The sequence below is a fragment of the Lissotriton helveticus genome, chromosome 1_1, assembly GCF_964261635.1.
Source record: "Lissotriton helveticus chromosome 1_1, aLisHel1.1, whole genome shotgun sequence".
In the NCBI taxonomy this organism is placed as follows: domain Eukaryota; kingdom Metazoa; phylum Chordata; class Amphibia; order Caudata; family Salamandridae; genus Lissotriton; species Lissotriton helveticus.
The window spans coordinates 1,245,081,664-1,245,097,427 of record NC_136057.1 but is presented as its reverse complement, the minus strand read 5'-3'; positions in this window follow the sequence as shown (position 1 = coordinate 1,245,097,427).

The window sequence follows — 15,764 nt, the reverse complement described above, 5'->3', positions numbered from 1 at the left end:
GTGTCCCTGTGGTCTTTGTGCTCTGCCCATGCCTTGGACTGACCCAGCCTTCTGCATTGTGCGCATGTATTGAGCGCTGTGGTGACGTGACAGGGACCGGGACGTTGCTGCAAGTTCACGGTCGATGTGCATCCAGGATGCAGTGGGTGACTTGGTGGCAGGTGGGTCATGTGTGGGTGCCCTTGTGGATGTGTTGTTGCACCCAGCAGGGTGTCTTTTTTGGAATTGTACCCTGTGTCAGCCCGTGTGTTGTGTGTTGTATTTGTGTAGTTGCGTACCTGCGGTGTCGTCCGCGGCGGCCCATTAGATGATAGTGCTGTAGCAGGTACAGCACCGGATACATATGCAGAGCTGGGTCCATGGCGGTTGTGACCGGATGGTGTGGACGGGGTCGATGCTATCGCGCTCCGCAGTCGGGGTTTCTGCTGTCTCTGGTTGGGTGGTGTCTCCGCTGCGGTGCGTCAGCCTGTTTGGGCCATCCTAATTTGTGGAGCGGTGCGGACATCATTCCACACGGCGGTGAGTCTCCTTTAGCGGGCGCACTTTGATGGCGGTGCTCGTTGCTCCACGGCGGACGGGATTTGACCTATGTTTTGCTATACTAATATGGCGGAAGTGTTTCCCGCAGCTCGCGGGTGGAAAAAGGTGTTTTTCGCCCCACCAGCACCGCGGTGGTGCCACCGCCCGACATCCTAATGGACCCCCGAGCCTTCAGCAACTAAAGTGCTAATACAATAAATCAGTATTACAAATGTTACATGATTTAAAATTAATTAACTACTTAATCAACCGTTAAATTATTAGTCAATTATTAATTGACTTCACACCCAATACCCATACAAAACAGTAAGGTGGAAATTAAAATAAATAAATATTCCATAAATTACATAATCGAGATCAATTAAATAGTTAGCAATTATTAGTTGTGTATTAATTCTCATTTAATGTACTTCCCACCATATCCCCCTGCAAACTCAACAACCTGGTACAGCACTATAAATTACTATAAAAAATGAAATAACATTTTCTAAATCACTTAAAATGTCAAACTATATATTTTGTAGATATAATCTTTATATATACAATAGTAACACATAAAATTAATATATCAACTAAAATCCATTCAATTAATTAACAAAAGCATATTTTGTATCGCTATATTATAGAAAATGAAATAAAAACAATAGATACAATTATATAATTTATCTAAGACAATGATATTCTTGTCAACAATATTTGTGCGTCACAATATTTGTTGATCACGATCTTTACTTTTCGAAATTCATGCCTCCTGATATTTTTAATCTGATATTTTCTCCAAACACCTGCTGTTGCTGTGGTGGAGCTACTGTTGCACTGGTTGTTTAGGTGATGTTCTGTTTATGTGTTTAACAGGTGATGGAGGTGGTGCAGAACTAGTAGAGGGCTGATCAGAGTCATCTTGTGCTGTGTCTCCAAAAACTCTACTGTCACAATTATAGGCTTGGACTATACAACTAGTCATATATTATATTTTATCAACAAATACATTTCTTCCACAAAACCCGATACCACATGCAATTTTCTACAATGACATCTATCGCATTCCTTTTTTAAATTTTTTTTATTTCAGAACCAGCAAATACAGGAGTCAAAATACAAAATACATAATTACATAATTCCATAGAGAAAAGAAAAGAAAGGACAAAAAGAGGAAAACCCACAAAAAAAACAGAAAAGGAAAAAGTTATCTGAAAAATAAAGAGTATGGAAAGTCAAAAAGAAGAAAAACAAGATAAAAATATATAACAATTGCAACACATAATATATACTACCAAAGGAAGAAAAAAATAGCTACAAGAAAAGAACACACAACAGATACTTGACAGTTATTAGTGCAGAGATAGCGGTCGAACCCCGGACTTCCATGAAGTTATCGGGTACCAAATAGCATCTCCTATTTTTCTTGCCTTAGGCCCTCTGGTAGCGTATATCGCTTTTTCGAGATTAAAAACCGCAAGAAGGCGGGCAAGCCACATTTGGAAGCTTGGTGGATCAGGTTCCTTCCATCGAGCTGATAGAATAATTCTTAATACGGCCGTTCCTATAAATAACCTTCTTTCCTCACTAATGGAGAGATTCAAAGAGTTATCAGGCCCAAGCACATAGAGTGTACATAGAGTGTAGAAGATTCAGGAATTTTATGCCCAAACACCTCTTCCCAGAATTCGTACATCATTCTTTTAATTGCGGTAAGCTCCCTGCACTCACAAAACATATGGATTAATGTAGCAGGGCCTAGAAGACATCTGGGACATAAATCATTCTCCCTCTTGCCCCACGCAAATAACTTAACGGGAGTATAGTAGAGATTAAAAAAAGTTTTGTACATCTGGGCTTTGAGACTGGCTGACATAAGGAGATGCTGTGTTAGCTCTAAGCTTCTATCAATATCTACATTAGGGTTCTCTAATTTATCGGCCCAGGTAACTTCCGTTTTTTCTATGTCATCTTGGATTCCAGTCATTAATAGACCGTAAATTGAGCCAATTCTAGTAGTTATTCTAGTAATTGCCTCAATGATGTCGATTCTTCCCAAAGAAATATTGGGTGCTTTTAATTTAAGTATTGTATATACCTGAACAAATTTAAGATAATCCCCATTAGATAGCAGGTATTTTGTCTGTAAATCTGTGAAAGTGGTTTCGTAATTTCTTAACAAAAAATCGCTCACTGTAATAATCCCTAATGATTCCCATTTCTTAGAGATGACATCGAACCCATGGCCTGCAATAAGTTTTGAATGCCAGAGGGGCGTGTACCTATTTATTTTCCCAATGTGCATATGCTTAATGGTTTTGGACCATACCCTCCAAGCGTTAGATATAATTTTAAATTTACTTTTTTTATAATAGCTGGCCTCTATTTGCCTCAAAAAGATGCCTTTTGCTGTCTGCCCAAGTGCCAGCTCATAAATAGAAGGGATTGTAGTGACTTCCATAACACCTGACGAGGGGATAGAACATAACAGCGGTACCATTTGTTAGAGGAACGTTGCCCAAAAGTAAAGTAGGATATTTGGAATTGCGAGACCGCCCCTGTTTTGTGGAAGTGAAAGAAGTTTGATGGACCTCCTGATCTTGCCCTGCTGCCATACAAATTTAGACATAAGGGAGTCTATTATTTTAAGAGTCTTCTCCTCTATAGAGAGAGGAATAGCTCAAAACATATAAAGCAGCCTGGGGAGGACATTAATTTTTAAAAAAGTTACCCCTGCCTATGATTGAGAAATGTAAACTATTTACCCGCTCAAGATCTTTCTTAATATGAATGAGTAGTGGCTCAAAATTAAGTTTGGGGATACGTTTTATATCGGGGCTAATAATAACACCCATGTACGTAGCCTTATTAGCTCTCCTTGGATCTACACATACAGTATTATCCGTACATAATATAATTGTCTTTCCTTTATTTAAGGAATAACTCGAGTACCGACCATACTGGTGAGCTAGATTCTCGACTTCACTCATGGCTTCTATAGGGTCAGGTGTAACTATCGCTATGTCATCGGCATACGCCAATACATTGGTTTCAAACTGTCCATAAACAACAGGTTTAATTGCCTGGCTCTCCAGCAGCTTCAAAATTAAGGGGTTTATATATAGTGCAAATAATAATGGCGAGCAGGGACACCCTTGCCTGGTGCCTCTGGAGATGTTAATAATGCCAGATTCTGAGCCCATAATCTGCAGTTTTGCTTTAGGGCATAAATACAATGCGTTAATGGATTTAATAAATTTGGGGCCAAAATTATTTCGTGCCAGAACAGCCCATAAGAAGTTCCATGAAACACGATCGAAGGCCTTTTCAGCATCAAGAAGAATCATCGGCATCTGGCCCCCATTGCCGACATGATATCAAATAGGGTAATAGCCCTACGGGTGTGATCGGTGGTACCTTTGCCAGGAACAAATCCATGCTGCCACGGGGAGACCAGATGTTCGATGACCCTACTGAGCCGAATGGCCATCACTTTTGCATATAATTTGGAGTCCGAATTAATCAAGGAGATTGGGTGATACGATGTAAGTTGGTCTGCGGATTTCCCTTTTTTTGGAAAGACAATTATATTAGTCTCATTCCATGAATCAGGGGGGGACACCATTCCATTGAATCCCTAAAAATAAATCGTGGATAAGGGGGCCCAATTGGTGGCTCAGGATTTTAAACAAATCAAGAGGGATGTTGTCAGGACCTGCGGCTTTTCCAAGAGCCAACGAAGATAGGGCTGTTTGCACTTCCGCCAAGGTGATTTCCTTCTCAAGATCCTCACGGGAGACGTCGTCCAAAAACCTACATGCCTCTGGGTTATTGAGAAGATTGCTAAGGTACAAGTCTGAATCGTCCCCATTAACAATTAAATCATCTTGATACAGGTTTTGATAATATTGCTGGAAAGCTTTAATTATATCAGAAGTTTGTATAAATGTCTGACCTCCTTCCTGTATAGAGCCAATAATGTTAAATATATTTTTCTGACGAGCACGCAAAGCCAGGCCAGCTCTTTCGCCATTTTCGTACAGATCCTTCCGATGAACTCTATATGTTTCGGCAGCTTTCAGGCTAAGGCCTGAATTAAGCTCAGATTTTAACACTATTATCTGATACATGGCCCGTTTTCCATCTTTACCCTGTGATATTTGTGTAATGTGTTCTTCTTCAGCCTTTGCAAGGTCCTGGATTTTCTGGCTATATTCATTATTTATTAGCATTCTAGCCCTAATTTGAAAACTCATTGTTTCTCCTCTAAGCGCGGATTTGAAGCAATCCCAAACTACATTCCTCGGGGCACTATAGCGGGTAATATCAAAATATTCTTGAGCCCAGCTGGCAATAAAGGCAATATATTCGTTATTAGCAAGAAGTTTACGGTCAAACGTCCAAGCCCGATGTTGTCTGCTTACGGTTGTAATATTAATTGTAAGGGTAAGGGCATTGTGGTCGGAAATAATTTTCGGCAGTTTAGTGATTGCGGCTTGCGAGGCTAAGTCTGTTGAGCCAAGTATATAATCTATTCGGACATGCGTTCTGTGCGGACAGGAGAAATAGGTATGCCCAGGATCCGGATAGTTCTTAAGGTCCCATATATCAACTAGGCCAAAACTATCTACTAGTCTGTTAATGGCCTTGAAAACACGTGGCTTACGACCCTCATATTTCTTTTGATGAGAATGTCTGCTAGATGATAGATTAAATGAAATATTTAAGTCGCCGCATATGATAAGCGAGCCCTGCCAGGCTGCAAGTTCAAGTTCTAATTTTTTAAAAATAGCAGGATCGTCCTGGTTGGACCCATAAATAGAACAAATGGTGATACCAAGGGTGAGTTTCACAATAACCCACCTACCATGCGGATCGGCTAGTTTACGTGTTGCTTTGCCAAGGGAGGATTTGGCTAGAATAGCTACCCCCGATTGTTAGACGCTTGTGACGAAGCTGCTAATACGTTGTATCCCCTAAATCTAAGTAATGACCTCTTATCCCAACTGGGTTCAAACTGATTATTTCGCCTAAACATTGGCACTTGTCTCTGGCTAGTAGACCAACAGCCACATTCCAAGTTTGGATAGTCAACCTTCCCATAACACTATAATAAATATTAACCACATCAATCTTTTATTCTGTTGTTCATATTTGTTCTGCAGTTTACTAGAAATTTGATCTGGCTTAGTTACAATGATACTTAAAGCTGTACCTGGGTTAGAAAACGCAATGACACCTGTCTCAAAACTGGTTCTATTTTCAATTTTTTCCAGTGCCCCTCCCCACTTCACCACCCACCCCACCCACCCCACAGCAACCAAATCCCCCCCCCAAACTAAGGCATTCAGACTCCATAAGAGTCTAGGTGATGGTGATACAGTGCGACACCCGAGCTACTACACTAAAAAACAAGTAAAAAAAAAAGAGGAACATATATAATAACCAGAGGACTACCAGTTAAAATACAATATACAATATAAGGTAATCTACAAAACAACAAAGCTGATACCTTTGTGCTACCCTTCTAGCCCCCCCATTCCTATAGTAAAAAAAGTAACAAAGAAAAATAACAAAACTCCATAAGAAAGTTAAGAAAAAGGAACCACAATCCCCCCCACCTAGACCTTATTCTGAACATTTCTGCTCTATTATATATAGTCTAAGATACTATAAATCATTTAGCTAGGAGAAAATATACATGAGTCCGAAACAGACAAAAAAGGAAATGAGATGGAAAAGCTAATGCTAAATCATTCCAGTTCCTTCTCATTTTAGCTCATCCAAAAAAGCTTTAGCTTTGATCTCTGACAAAAAAAATGTTGTTTGACCGCCAAAAACAACTTTCAGCCGAGCCGGATTATTCAGATAGGCCTGGGCTTTTTTGTCCTGAAATGGTTTAATTAGCAAGCGAAGTCGCCAGCGCCTTTCGACCGTTGCATGCCAAAAATCTGGTCGAGTAAAATAAGAAATATCTTTAAAAGTATGCTTCCGGTCAGGTCTAGCTTTCTCAGAAATTGTTTGTCTTAATAGGAAATTCCCAAAGTAGACCAAGATTGCGCGAGGGTAGACACCAGGCTTAGATGGTAAATTAAAAGGCATTCGGTGGGCTCGCTGGATCTCAGAATCCCAGTTCCAATTTGTAAGCTCAGGCAAAGAGTCTCGAAATAGGTTCACCACAAAAGACCGAACATCTTCACCTTCTGCCTTCTCGGGAATACCTAATATGCGCAGGTTGTTCCTGCGCTGGCGATTCTCGAAATCTTCGAGCTTCCACCTGACATCAGCAAGTTCAGCCTCGTGCAGCTCAATCTTTTCAGAGTTCAAGGCAGCATCATTTTCAGTGGAGAGCACCCTCGCTTCTATTTCGGTCATTCTTTCACCAAATGAGCTGCAGGTCCTGGTGAGTTTACGAACCACCCCTTGTACTTTGCAAAGGGCAGCTTAGGCTCTTCGACTATCAAGAGCGGTCTCCTCTCTATGAGCAGCAATAGCTTGCAAAATAGTATCCACAGCTGTAGGGGGGAGCTCATCATCTGAGGATCGCAACCCGGACTGAGCGTTGTTTATACTGTGTATAGGATGGCTAAGTTGATCAGGCAGGGAATAGTCCCACGCGAAATCCCCTGCATCGTGCTGTTTGTGTCTAGGTGTATGTACAGGTTTCGATTTAATAGTATTAACTTTCGCATCGTTATTATCATTGTCATTGTCATTGCTCTCATCAGAGTTCAAGGACAGGGAGTCATCTTCAGATCCGGTCTCGCCTGACCATTCCCCCTCAACCCCTGTTTCAGCCCCCGTTTCATCTGAAAAAGAGTTAAAATCACTTGCTTCCTTATCCAACTCGTGATTCCCTTTATTATCCATACCAATAGGTCTCTTTTCGTGAGGCGTATTCTTAGAAATAATGGGGGTTATTACAGTGACTTGAGAAACGGAAACCGGGTGGGGGACCTTGGGGGCTGGAGCGGTGGCGGGCAAGATGGCGGTCTGTCTGTAGACCGCACTGCAGGCGCTGCACCCGAGCTCCTCGCTATGACCAGAGGGATGCCGCCTTCTATCCCTACCAGATACCCCAAATGATGATTCCAGTAATAATCATGGACTATGAGTAATATGGGGCCAGATGTAGGTCGCCAATTACCGGTCGGTAACGGCCGAAAATCGGTAATTTTTGACGTTACCGACCGGTATCCATGAAATGAGATGTAGGAGCCTAATATTTACCGAATCGGAAAACACGAGTCGGTATAATTCCGACTCGGTAAATATGAGTCGGTATAATTCCGACTCGGTAAATATGAGTCGGTATAATTCCGACTCTGTAAATATGAGTCGGTATAATTACCGAGGCTGAATATATCGAATTCATATTTACCGAATTCTTATTTTCCGAATCGGTAAATAAGAAACGGTAAAAAATGGCCATGGAGATGTAGGAAAGCCCAAAAATACCGAATTTGCGAAAATTCGGTATTTATGAGTCGGTATTTACCATGGATTGAATGCAGGTGGTAACCAGGGGAGGGCCATAAAAAGAGTCCCAAAATGCACCTCTGGAACCATAATGGCGGCTTTTTATGTCATAGCAAGGCGGCAAAGACTACAGGCAGCAGAAGAGAGAGAATGTCAAAGGGAGATACAAGTGTACAGGCAGAGGATAACACTGTTCCAACTGACAGAGCCAGTAATACTCCAGAGGTACAGGCTACACCCCGACAACATCAAGGACTTGATCAGGGACCTACACCCACTCCTGGATCACCCAACACCCAGGGCCCACGCCATCCCACCCCATGTCCAGGTGCTATGTAGCTTACACCTGCTGGCCTCTGGGAGCTACCAGAGTGTGATAGCTGCAGTGGGTGGTGTGTCCCAGGGCTGCCTGTCCCGCTTCTTCAGGAGGTTTCTTGACGCCATGATGCAGAGGATGGAGCATTACATTTCATTCCCTGCTACACCAGCAGAACTAGCAAAAACCAAGACAGACTTCTATCACCTGGCAATTACAAAAAACACAGTTGATGGACAGAATGTAGATCAATGTCATACATTCACCCCAGTACAAGGATCTGGGCCTAAATCCATAGTTTTTTTCACTTCACACCACCCTGGGTTAGACACTGGCTATATGCAAATCAGCTCTGACCCTTTGCCTCATGGGAAAAGTCCAGTCCGAACTGCCAAGCCCTGTCTTTCCCAGACCGGAATCAAGCATCCAAGGACCGGTTTCTGGCTATCAGCCTTCATTCAGCCTGGATAGCTTGACTGGGGTGAATGTATGACATTGATCTACATTCTGTCCATCAACTGTGTTTTTTGTAATTTTCACCCCGAGTGGGCTGGGTATGCTCAGACGTGAGTCCCAGGCTCTCCACACCACTGGAGTCAAGCTATCCAGGCTGAATGAAGGCTGATAGCCAGAAACCGGTCCTTGGATGCTTGATTCCGGTCTGGGAAAGACAGGGCTTAGCAGTTCGGACTGGACTTTTCCCATGAGGCAAAGGGTCAGAGCTGATTTGCATATAGCCAGTGTCTAACCCAGGGTGGTGTGGAGTGAAAAAAACGATGGATTTAGGCCCAGATCCTTGTACTGGGGTGAATGTATGACATTGTTCTACATTCTGTCCATCAACTGTGTTTTTTGTAATTTTCACCCCGAGTGGGCTGTGTATGCTCAGACATGAGTCCCAGGCTCTCCACACCACTGGAGTCAAGCTATCCAGGCTGAATGAAGGCTGATAGCCAGAAACCGGTCCTTGGATGCTTGATTCCGGTCTGGGAAAGACAGGGCTTGGCAGTTCGGACTGGACTTTTCCCATGAGGCAAAGGGTCAGAGCTGATTTGCATATAGCCAGTGTCTAACCCAGGGTGGTGTGGAGTGAAAAAAACGATTGATTTAGGCCCATATCCTTGTACTGGGGTGAATGTATGACATTGTTCTACATTCTGTCCATCAACTGTGTTTTTTGTAATTTTCACCCGAGTGGGCTGGGTATGCTCAGACGTGAGTCCCAGGCTCTCCACACCACTGGAGTCAAGCTATCCAGGCTGAATGAAGGCTGATAGCCAGAAACCGGTCCTTGGATGCTTGATTCCGGTCTGGGAAAGACAGGGCTTGGCAGTTCGGACTGGACTTTTCCCATGAGGCAAAGGGTTAGAGCTGATTTGCATATAGCCAGTGTCTTACCCAGGGTGGTGTGGAGTGAAAAAAACGATGGATTTAGGCCCAGATCCTTGTACTGGGGTGAATGTATGACATTGTTCTACATTCTGTCCATCAACTGTGTTGTTTGTAATTTTCACCCCGAGTGGGCTGGGTATGCTCAGACGTGAGTCCCAGGCTCTCCACACCACTGGAGTCAAGCTATCCAGGCTGAATGAAGGCTGATAGCCAGAAACCGGTCCTTGGATGCTTGATTCCGGTCTGGGAAAGACAGGGCTTGGCAGTTCGGACTGGACTTTTCCCATGAGGCAAAGGGTCAGAGCTGATTTGCATATAGCCAGTGTCTAACCCAGGGTGGTGTGGAGTGAAAAAAACGATGGATTTAGGCCCATAACCTTGTACTGGGGTGAATGTATGACATTGTTCTACATTCTGTCCATCAACTGTGTTTTTTGTAATTTTCACCCCGAGTGGGCTGGGTATGCTCAGACATGAGTCCCAGGCTCTCCACACCACTGGAGTCAAGCTATCCAGGCTGAATGAAGGCTGATAGCCAGAAACCGGTCCTTGGATGCTTGATTCCGGTCTGGGAAAGACAGGGCTTGGCAGTTCGGACTGGACTATTCCCATGAGGCAAAGGGTCAGAGCTGATTTGCATATAGCCAGTGTCTAACCCAGGGTGGTGTGGAGTGAAAAAAACGATGGATTTAGGCCCAGATCCTTGTACTGGGGTGAATGTATGACATTGTTCTACATTCTGTCCATCAACTGTGTTTTTTGTAATTTTCACCCCGAGTGGGCTGGGTATGCTCAGACGTGAGTCCCAGGCTCTCCACACCACTGGAGTCAAGATATCCAGGCTGAATGAAGGCTGATAGCCAGAAACCGGTCCTTGGATGCTTGATTCCGGTCTGGGAAAGACAGGGCTTGGCAGTTCGGACTGGACTTTTCCCATGAGGCAAAGGGTCAGAGCTGATTTGCATATAGCCAGTGTCTAACCCAGGGTGGTGTGGAGTGAAAAAAACGATGGATTTAGGCCCAGATCCTTGTACTGAGGTGAATGTATGACATTGTTCTACATTCTGTCCATCAACTGTGTTTTTTGTAATTTTCACCCCGAGTGGGCTGGGTATGCTCAGACGTGAGTCCCAGGCTCTCCACACCACTGGAGTCAAGCTATCCAGGCTGAATGAAGGCTGATAGCCAGAAACCGGTCCTTGGATGCTTGATTCCGGTCTGGGAAAGACAGGGCTTGGCAGTTCGGACTGGACTTTTCCCATGAGGCAAAGGGTCAGAGCTGATTTGCATATAGCCAGTGTCTAACCCAGGGTGGTGTGGAGTGAAAAAAACGATGGATTTAGGCCCATATCCTTGTACTGGGGTGAATGTATGACATTGTTCTACATTCTGTCCATCAACTGTGTTTTTTGTAATTTTCACCCCGAGTGGGCTGGGTATGCTCAGACGTGAGTCCCAGGCTCTCCACACCACTGGAGTCAAGCTATCCAGGCTGAATGAAGGCTGATAGCCAGAAACCGGTCCTTGGATGCTTGATTCCGGTCTGGGAAAGACAGGGCTTGGCAGTTCGGACTGGACTTTTCCCATGAGGCAAAGGGTCAGAGCTGATTTGCATATAGCCAGTGTCTAACCCAGGGTGGTGTGGAGTGAAAAAAACTATGGATTTAGGCCCAGATCCTTGTACTGGGGTGAATGTATGACATTGTTCTACATTCTGTCCATCAACTGTGTTGTTTGTAATTTTCACCCCGAGTGGGCTGGGTATGCTCAGACGTGAGTCCCAGGCTCTCCACACCACTGGAGTCAAGCTATCCAGGCTGAATGAAGGCTGATAGCCAGAAACCGGTCCTTGGATGCTTGATTCCGGTCTGGGAAAGACAGGGCTTGGCAGTTCGGACTGGACTTTTCCCATGAGGCAAAGGGTCAGAGCTGATTTGCATATAGCCAGTGTCTAACCCAGGGTGGTGTGGAGTGAAAAAAACGATGGATTTAGGCCCAGATCCTTGTACTGGGGTGAATGTATGACATTGTTCTACATTCTGTCCATCAACTGTGTTTTTTGTAATTTTCACCCCGAGTGGGCTGGGTATGCTCAGACGTGAGTCCCAGGCTCTCCACACCACTGGAGTCAAGCTATCCAGGCTGAATGAAGGCTGATAGCCAGAAACCGGTCCTTGGATGCTTGATTCCGGTCTGGGAAAGACAGGGCTTGGCAGTTCGGACTGGACTATTCCCATGAGGCAAAGGGTCAGAGCTGATTTGCATATAGCCAGTGTCTAACCCAGGGTGGTGTGGAGTGAAAAAAACGATGGATTTAGGCCCAGATCCTTGTACTGGGGTGAATGTATGACATTGTTCTACATTCTGTCCATCAACTGTGTTTTTTGTAATTTTCACCCCGAGTGGGCTGGGTATGCTCAGACGTGAGTCCCAGGCTCTCCACACCACTGGAGTCAAGCTATCCAGGCTGAATGAAGGCTGATAGCCAGAAACCGGTCCTTGGATGCTTGATTCCGGTCTGGGAAAGACAGGGCTTGGCAGTTCGGACTGGACTTTTCCCATGAGGCAAAGGGTCAGAGCTGATTTGCATATAGCCAGTGTCTAACCCAGGGTGGTGTGGAGTGAAAAAAACGATGGATTTAGGCCCAGATCCTTGTACTGGGGTGAATGTATGACATTGTTCTACATTCTGTCCATCAACTGTGTTTTTTGTAATTTTCACCCCGAGTGGGCTGGGTATGCTCAGACGTGAGTCCCAGGCTCTCCACACCACTGGAGTCAAGCTATCCAGGCTGAATGAAGGCTGATAGCCAGAAACCGGTCCTTGGATGCTTGATTCCGGTCTGGGAAAGACAGGGCGTGGCAGTTCGGACTGGACTTTTCCCATGAGGCAAAGGATCAGAGCTGATTTGCATATAGCCAGTGTCTAACCCAGGGTGGTGTGGAGTGAAAAAAACTATGGATTTAGGCCCAGATCCTTGTACTGGGGTGAATGTATGACATTGTTCTACATTCTGTCCATCAACTGTGTTGTTTGTAATTTTCACCCCGAGTGGGCTGGGTATGCTCAGACGTGAGTCCCAGGCTCTCCACACCACTGGAGTCAAGCTATCCAGGCTGAATGAAGGCTGATAGCCAGAAACCGGTCCTTGGATGCTTGATTCCGGTCTGGGAAAGACAGGGCTTGGCAGTTCGGACTGGACTTTTCCCATGAGGCAAAGGGTCAGAGCTGATTTGCATATAGCCAGTGTCTAACCCAGGGTGGTGTGGAGTGAAAAAAACTATGGATTTAGGCCCAGATCCTTGTACTGGGGTGAATGTATGACATTGTTCTACATTCTGTCCATCAACTGTGTTTTTTGTAATTTTCACCCCGAGTGGGCTGGGTATGCTCAGACGTGAGTCCCAGGCTCTCCACACCACTGGAGTCAAGCTATCCAGGCTGAATGAAGGCTGATAGCCAGAAACCGGTCCTTGGATGCTTGATTCCGGTCTGGGAAAGACAGGGCTTGGCAGTTCGGACTGGACTATTCCCATGAGGCAAAGGGTCAGAGCTGATTTGCATATAGCCAGTGTCTAACCCAGGGTGGTGTGGAGTGAAAAAAACGATGGATTTAGGCCCAGATCCTTGTACTGGGGTGAATGTATGACATTGTTCTACATTCTGTCCATCAACTGTGTTTTTTGTAATTTTCACCCCGAGTGGGCTGGGTATGCTCAGACGTGAGTCCCAGGCTCTCCACACCACTGGAGTCAAGCTATCCAGGCTGAATGAAGGCTGATAGCCAGAAACCGGTCCTTGGATGCTTGATTCCGGTCTGGGAAAGACAGGGCTTGGCAGTTCGGACTGGACTTTTCCCATGAGGCAAAGGGTCAGAGCTGATTTGCATATAGCCAGTGTCTAACCCAGGGTGGTGTGGAGTGAAAAAAACGATGGATTTAGGCCCAGATCCTTGTACTGGGGTGAATGTATGACATTGTTCTACATTCTGTCCATCAACTGTGTTTTTTGTAATTTTCACCCCGAGTGGGCTGGGTATGCTCAGACGTGAGTCCCAGGCTCTCCACACCACTGGAGTCAAGCTATCCAGGCTGAATGAAGGCTGATAGCCAGAAACCGGTCCTTGGATGCTTGATTCCGGTCTGGGAAAGACAGGGCTTGGCAGTTCGGACTGGACTTTTCCCATGAGGCAAAGGGTCAGAGCTGATTTGCATATAGCCAGTGTCTAACCCAGGGTGGTGTGGAGTGAAAAAAACGATGGATTTAGGCCCAGATCCTTGTACTGGGGTGAATGTATGACATTGTTCTACAGTCTGTCCATCAACTGTGTTTTTTGTAATTTTCACCCCGAGTGGGCTGGGTATGCTCAGACGTGAGTCCCAGGCTCTCCACACCACTGGAGTCAAGCTATCCAGGCTGAATGAAGGCTGATAGCCAGAAACCGGTCCTTGGATGCTTGATTCCGGTCTGGGAAAGACAGGGCTTGGCAGTTCGGACTGGACTTTTCCCATGAGGCAAAGGGTCAGAGCTGATTTGCATATAGCCAGTGTCTAACCCAGGGTGGTGTGGAGTGAAAAAAACGATGGATTTAGGCCCAGATCCTTGTACTGGGGTGAATGTATGACATTGTTCTACATTCTGTCCATCAACTGTGTTTTTTGTAATTTTCACCCCGAGTGGGCTGGGTATGCTCAGACGTGAGTCCCAGGCTCTCCACACCACTGGAGTCAAGCTATCCAGGCTGAATGAAGGCTGATAGCCAGAAACCGGTCCTTGGATGCTTGATTCCGGTCTGGGAAAGACAGGGCTTGGCAGTTCGGACTGGACTATTCCCATGAGGCAAAGGGTCAGAGCTGATTTGCATATAGCCAGTGTCTAACCCAGGGTGGTGTGGAGTGAAAAAAACGATGGATTTAGGCCCAGATCCTTGTACTGGGGTGAATGTATGACATTGTTCTACATTCTGTCCATCAACTGTGTTTTTTGTAATTTTCACCCCGAGTGGGCTGGGTATGCTCAGACGTGAGTCCCAGGCTCTCCACACCACTGGAGTCAAGCTATCCAGGCTGAATGAAGGCTGATAGCCAGAAACCGGTCCTTGGATGCTTGATTCCGGTCTGGGAAAGACAGGGCTTGGCAGTTCGGACTGGACTTTTCCCATGAGGCAAAGGGTCAGAGCTGATTTGCATATAGCCAGTGTCTAACCCAGGGTGGTGTGGAGTGAAAAAAACGATGGATTTAGGCCCAGATCCTTGTACTGGGGTGAATGTATGACATTGTTCTACATTCTGTCCATCAACTGTGTTTTTTGTAATTTTCACCCCGAGTGGGCTGGGTATGCTCAGACGTGAGTCCCAGGCTCTCCACACCACTGGAGTCAAGCTATCCAGGCTGAATGAAGGCTGATAGCCAGAAACCGGTCCTTGGATGCTTGATTCTGGTCTGGGAAAGACAGGGCTTGGCAGTTCGGACTGGACTTTTCCCATGAGGCAAAGGGTCAGAGCTGATTTGCATATAGCCAGTGTCTAACCCAGGGTGGTGTGGAGTGAAAAAAACGATGGATTTAGGCCCAGATCCTTGTACTGGGGTGAATGTATGACATTGTTCTACAGTCTGTCCATCAACTGTGTTTTTTGTAATTTTCACCCCGAGTGGGCTGGGTATGCTCAGACGTGAGTCCCAGGCTCTCCACACCACTGGAGTCAAGCTATCCAGGCTGAATGAAGGCTGATAGCCAGAAACCGGTCCTTGGATGCTTGATTCCGGTCTGGGAAAGACAGGGCTTGGCAGTTCGGACTGGACTTTTCCCATGAGGCAAAGGGTCAGAGCTGATTTGCATATAGCCAGTGTCTAACCCAGGGTGGTGTGGAGTGAAAAAAACGATGGATTTAGGCCCAGATCCTTGTACTGGGGTGAATGTATGACATTGTTCTACATTCTGTCCATCAACTGTGTTTTTTGTAATTTTCACCCCGAGTGGGCTGGGTATGCTCAGACGTGAGTCCCAGGCTCTCCACACCACTGGAGTCAAGCTATCCAGGCTGAATGAAGGCTGAT